At 60.6% G+C, this 6057-nt stretch overlaps 1 long non-coding RNA gene across 1 annotated transcript; it reads right to left on the bottom strand.

The window, feature by feature from the left end:
- Positions 1-426: 426 nt before the first annotated feature.
- Positions 427-4837, bottom strand: LOC141370330 (uncharacterized). Its single transcript, XR_012374259.1, has 3 exons — positions 4734-4837; positions 1309-1404; positions 427-1215 (listed from the first exon to the last, which is right to left on the bottom strand). It is a non-coding gene; the product is annotated as an uncharacterized lncRNA (long non-coding RNA).
- Positions 4838-6057: the final 1220 nt, after the last annotated feature.

The raw sequence follows: 6057 nt of genomic DNA, 5'->3' as shown, positions 1-6057 counted from the left end.
TGAGCTTTGAAATAATATATCCTGAAGGCACCAAACACGCACATCACACTTATTCAGGAAACGTTTCGAAGAGCCGCCCAAGTATTAAGCTCTCCTTCTGACGTTATTGCCGGCACGCCGAATCTGTGCGAGGCCTGCATTCTCGAACATTCACTGCCTTACCTCCCCGCTCAGGCCCGCTGCCCTGGCCTGCACCGGGCCCACTGAGGCTGGTCACAGACCTGCTTTGACGGCCACCTAAACAATTCCCCAACACAAAAGCAAACGGACCCAGCTCTTTGTGTGTGGCCAACTTTACTAAAGATGTGGAGAAACGGAGAGTTCTCCCATGTCTAAGCTCATCTTGAAAAGCAGTGCCTGGGCCATCTCCACCCTGCAGAACTCCTGCCATTCCCCCCCCCACTTCCCTCCACCCCAGTTCCTGGCCATATCTCCTGCTGAGGACTTGAACCTGCCCTTTATTTACTGCCCCCGACCCTGTCTATGTGAGGGGAGTTTTTCCGCAGTTGGCTTTCCCCCCCCCACAGGGCACAGGCTGGCCTGACACGGGAGTCCCTCCGCAGTCAGGGGGCCAGCCCTGCATGAACTCGCTGCGGAGGTGGGAGCACTGCAGGCCAGGAGGGCACAGAGCTTCTGCGGGGAGGCGCGCCGAGGCTCTGCCCAGGCGGCCACAGGCCATCATGGCCTCAGGAGCCGGTGTGTCCCAGAGCTATAAACAGCGATCACAGGCAGGAGCGCAGAGCTTCTGGGCAGCGAGGGACCCTGGAGGTGACACTTCTGCCCCTTGTGTTGCAGATGTGGAAGATGAGGCCCGCAGTGGGAGCACTGAGTCACGGAGGGACTGTCCCAGAGTGAAGTCAGGAGAACCCCGGCCATCCGGCTGGGAGCACAGCCCAGGAGGAGGTGGGGGCACCCCGAGGCTGTCCGAGCAGAGCGCCCGGTGAGAGTGGCCCGATGGGGCCCTGCTGTGGGGGACCTGGCTGTCCAGGGAGAGCAGCCCCAGACCCATGCATCCTACAGGGCCCAAAGGGTCCAGGCCCAGGGTCCCCATCTCAATGTCCCCCCCAGCTCTGCAGACGTGGCTTCTCCTGCGGCTTCTCGGGAATTCGCCCCCGGTGACCAACTGTCCATGTGTATTCCAACCAAGCTTCGGAGCGGTGGCCATGAGGTTCGGTGAGGCTTCCGAGAATGAGGTGAACGAAATCGTGTCAACTTCTGAAGAAGACAAGACAGAGGAGGGACTGGGAGCTGCTAGTTTGTTCTGTGACTGCTCTTCACTCCTCCGTTCATGGAGCTGATAAAACCTACCTGATGTTCTTAAGCGGAGCCCCTTGGACACATCAGCTGCTTCCCATCCTTCCTTATGGGCCACTCACCCTCTGCAGCTCATTAAGCTGAAGAGGCCTGGGAACAAGGTTTGAAACGAAGGTTAATGAGACTCTTTGTCAAGGAAGGAAGGAGGGAGGGAAGGGAGGGAGGGAGGAAGACAAAAAGAAAGAAGGAAAGAAAGAAAGAAAGAAAGAGAGAGAGAGGGAGGGAGGGAGGGAGGAGGGAAGGGAGGGAGGGAGGAGGGAAGGGAGAGAGGGAGGGGGGAAGGGAGGGAGGGAGGAGGAAGGAAAGTCAAACCAGAGCTGCGCGAGGCCTTGGCTCTGAGCCCCTGCAGAGGCGGAGGGCAGCTCCTCTGTGGCTAAATGCCACCAGTGAGAGGGGCGCCTGTCCTCTTCTCTCACTGCCTAAAGATGCTGGTCACTTCCAGTCGTCCCGTGGCAGAGCTGCTCAGCCTCTCTGCGGCTGCCAGCCATTGTCAGATCACTGGGGCGCTGGGGCAGAAAGCAAACACGCGTGCCTCCCTCCCTCCCAGAGCTGGGCAGCTCAGGGCCCTGTGTGGGGGCCCAGGGAGGGGGGAACTCGGTGCCCTGCCAGGGCCCTCGGCCTGCACCTCCAGGGCAGCGTGCTCCCGATTTCCAAAATTAACTCTGCTGTCGTGACATTAACCGCCCTAGTAAACATGCTCATATGTTACCAGGGAGAGAAGGCCATGAAGCCCCCTCAGCCGCGAACTAGGTTAATTTCTGGAACCGAAACAAGCCGGGGGTGGGGGGAGAGGGGGGAATGGGGGGGCAGCTGAGCAAGGCAGGTCCATGCGTGCTGGGGCCGTTGGGGGCACAGCAAGAAAAGGCAGTGATAAAAGTACCCAAGGCACTTCTTCGACCCTCCTGGAGGAGGCGGGGGGGGGGGGCCTGCTTTCCCAGCCAGGCTTGGAGGACCCCCAGAAGAGCTCAGGTTGGGGGATAAATTCCCTCGGCAGGCTGGGTGGCGCCCTTACCCTCTGCAGCTCCCCCACGGCCGCCGGAGTCCCTGGGACCTAATAATACACACAAATCAGAAGACAGGCTGCAGGCCGTGGCCATGCAAGGAGAGGGAGCAAGCTGACGCCTGCCCTAGGCTGTCCCCACTGGCCTCGCCCTCCAGCAGCAGGGTGTCCGGGCCTGGGGACACCCTATATTGAGAGGATGAGAGCGCCGGGGGGAATGGCAGGCATGTGGCCCGTGGCAGGCATGTGGGGTGAGCTGTCAGTGAGCCCGGCCCAGAAAGCCTGTTCTCTCCCCACACCGTCCTTCCTGCCCGCAGGCTCCAGAGCCAGCTCCAGCTCCCAGAGGGTACCGAACCCTGCGAAATGGAAAATTGGGCGCGTGGAGTGAGCGGAGGCCGCTAGGAAGATGGAAACGTTCAAAACCTGCTTAAGGAAGGTGGTGCCCTGACTGAAGGGATCTAAGAGAGAAATACCCTCTTTATCCACCCTCCACCCAAAGACGCCCGACAGCTCCGCATTTCCAGGGCTGCCCTGGACGTCTCCACCAAGCCCACCACCACACTCCCCAGGCATTCCGTGGCTCGTGGCTCATGGCTCTGGAGAAGTAGCAGGCTAGAGATGCAGGCTTTTTGATGCAGTACTAGCCTGGGACTTTGTGATCTACCCTCAGTCTTGTCTTTCAAACCTGCAAAATGGGAACACTTGTAGCTTTCTTCCTGAGCAGGCTGCTCCTTGGCCACAAAGGAAGATGCCCTGACTCTGGTTCATGAAGGGCAGAGACTCCACCAGCAGACCCTCACTGAGCCAGCCCTGGAGGAAGGAAGCTCGTGGGCTCTGGGACCACGTTATTGGGGGGGGGGGTGTCCCAGCCATGCAGGGCCAGGCTGCCTTTCCCCCTGGGGCCACTAAGAATAGACAGGAAAGGGAAAAGATCAGATGCCTGTCAGGAAAGGTGCAGGTACTTGGGGCGGCAGGGGGGGGGGGGTCTAGTTTGAGCACATGGGCAAGCCGGGCACCCGAGGCATTGCCCAGGAGAATGGGGCCCTCGGCTCAGATAGATAGGGGACAGGGGAGGGCAGGGCGGGAGAGGACAGCACAGGCACTGAGCCTGGCTGGCCCCTTGCGCTTTCCCAACAGGGTCTGGAAGCTCTTGTCTCTCCCCCAGGGCCTCCCAGAGCCACTCTTGGCTTTAAAGTTTGGGTTTAAAGCGGTGCTTACTTGTGTAAGGAGAAAGGGGGAAAAAAACCCAGCGGCCTCCACTTGTCAGTGTCCCTCTGCTTCCTTCTAGGGTCAGGCAGAGTGTATGAAGGAGAGGACAGCTGCCTGTTCTGGGAGGCCCCAGAAAAGGGAGGTCTGTGCCAGTGGCCAGGCACCTGCTCCTGGAGGCATGGCCCTCAGGGCACTGTGCTGGGGTCTGGCGCTCAGCCTCTCTGGTCCCAGGCCTTAGTGCACAGGCAGGTCCTGGGGCCCTGGGTCACCAGGATCTTGCTCTGAATGTGAGGATGCTTGCCATGGAGAGACTAGAAATGCTCATGCCTCTTCTCCACCAGACCCAGGAGCTGGGAGCCTGGGATACAACGGCACGATGCGTTCTGGCTGTCCACCCCTTGCAAAGCATGGCAAGAAGGATGCATGGCTCCCAGCTCGCCCAGTTCCTCCCAACAAGAGTAAACCCTAATTCTCCTCCTCCAAGTACCTGTAAAGCACCAGGATTGACATGATCGATATTCCCGCCACGATTTGATGCGAACAAGTTAACTTCAGAAGGCAGGGCTCAAATAGCTCAACACCTCTCACCCTGGAGATTATCCAAAAGGAAGATAATCCAGGGAGGCTCAAAGCCACATGGCAGCGCACCCCTTGCCCTTGACCCCTGCCAGTGGCCTCAGAAAGGCTGTTGTTCGCACCGCAAATCAAAGAAAAGCGGCCCTCATTCTCTAGAAGGCACTAGGGCGCAGAGCTCTTCTCAAGACTGGGCCCACCGGTCTCCCCCTCGGCAGAGCAGACAGTGACACTGGGGATCTCTAGTCACTCTGCTGTCATCCTCCAACGCTGCAAGGCTGGGCACACCACCCCCGTTTCACAGATGAGGGGATGGAGCCTCAGAGAAACGCAATGACTTGCACGGGGTAACCGGCCGTAGATCTGACCTCCAGCCCCGGGCTCCGGCGTTTGTCTCTGACCGGCTGCGATCCGCTGGGCCCCGGGGAGGGCGGCAGCCTTGCCCGCCGGCGGCCGAGGAGCCCTGTTCTGCCGGGGGTCACAGTCAAGTGCCTAGCAGCACAGCCTCCCAAGCCCCTCCGGCAGCCGCCGCCACGCCCGCTGCCAAAGCCGGACCCGGGATCATCGGTGCGGCGGCCGCCCGGGGCCTGGCGAGCCTTCCCTCCCGGGGCCGCGGCGGCTCCGAGCGCCTGCTTACTAAAAAGGCGCCGCTCTCCTAGCAAGACAGAGGGATCGCCTCGTAATTCCTATTGCGACTTCTCCAATATTCCCTCGGTCCTCATCCTCGGCCCTCAGATCCGTCCCCCCCCCCCCCCCCCCGCTGGGAGGCTTACTCAGCGAGCCAGAGAGGGGCAGGCGCGGATACAAAAATAGAGGCAGGCGGCGGGAGCGGGTACCGTGACTCACCGCGGGGCGGGCGGCGGCGGGCCTCCCGCTCCGCCCCTCCTCCTCTGCCCCGACCCGCGTCCGCTCTCCCAACTCCTCTTCCTCCCCTGCCCTGTCCCTGCCTTGCTCCTCCGCCTCCGTCCTCTCTCCTCCCCCGCCTCCCCTCCACTTTCCGGCCCCCAGAGCGCAGGTCCTCCGAGCAGACACTGGATAAAGCAGGCCTATTTGAGGCAGGCTCCCCCAAGGCTCGCTTACCATTTAAGATTCCCCAGCCTTCGTGCCGGAGATGGGAGGAAACGCCAACATAGCACAAACTCTCATTCTCTTGTGGTCTTCCTGGGTTTTCTGCAGAGAACACTCCAGTTCTAATGATCCTCCCCGCCAGCTCCAAGGTGGGAATAGACTGAGAGGAAGTGGAAAGGCTGCAGCCCAGGCCGCACCCCCAACTCAGGGCCCAGGCCGCACCCCCATCTCAGGGCCCAGCCCCCCATCTCAGGCCCCAGGCTGCACCCCATCTCAGGGCCCAGGCTGCACCCCCATCTCAGGGCCCAGGCCACACCCCCATCTCGGAGCCCAGGCAGCACCCCATCCTAGAGGCCCAGGCCACACCCCCGTCTCAGGGCCCCCGGCCTGTTCCCCCCTCCCCACCCGCGGCTCCTTCTCCGGCACTGCCAATCTGCCCGGTGTCCCACACCCGCCAGAGCTCACTAGCTCCCCTGTTTCAGTGAGCATGCTAATGTGAGTCAGAGGCCTGAGAGTTGTCATGAAGTCTTTCCTCCTGTGATGCCAGGTTCTCTGTCTCTCTCTCTCTCTCTCTGCCTAAAATGGTTCAATGGCTTTCCATCACTCTTAGATTAAAGAAAAAATATATCCTCTGCCATGGAGGGTCTGCTCAAGCTGGGTATGGCTCCTTCTGCACCCCCAGCCACAGCGACCTGTCCTCCTGGCTGGGGGCCCCACCTTCAACCCCAGCCCCGGGAGGAGCTGTTCCTTCCCATGACCCTTCGGAGGCACCTCAACCTGCTCTTGCTCATCAAACCCCTCTGTGGCCCTTGACTTCTCCTATGCTGTCAGCGTGAGCCAGATTTACAGAGTTACATTGATTTGTGCTAACATGTCTCCCCTCACCCTGATAC

Source organism: Callorhinus ursinus, unplaced genomic scaffold, assembly GCF_003265705.2.
Source record: "Callorhinus ursinus isolate GAN/ISIS: 27379988/994484 unplaced genomic scaffold, GSC_fseal_2.0 scaffold32, whole genome shotgun sequence".
NCBI lineage: Eukaryota > Metazoa > Chordata > Mammalia > Carnivora > Otariidae > Callorhinus > Callorhinus ursinus.
The sequence above is the reverse complement of the archived record's forward strand: the minus strand, read 5'-3'. Positions and strand labels throughout refer to the sequence as shown.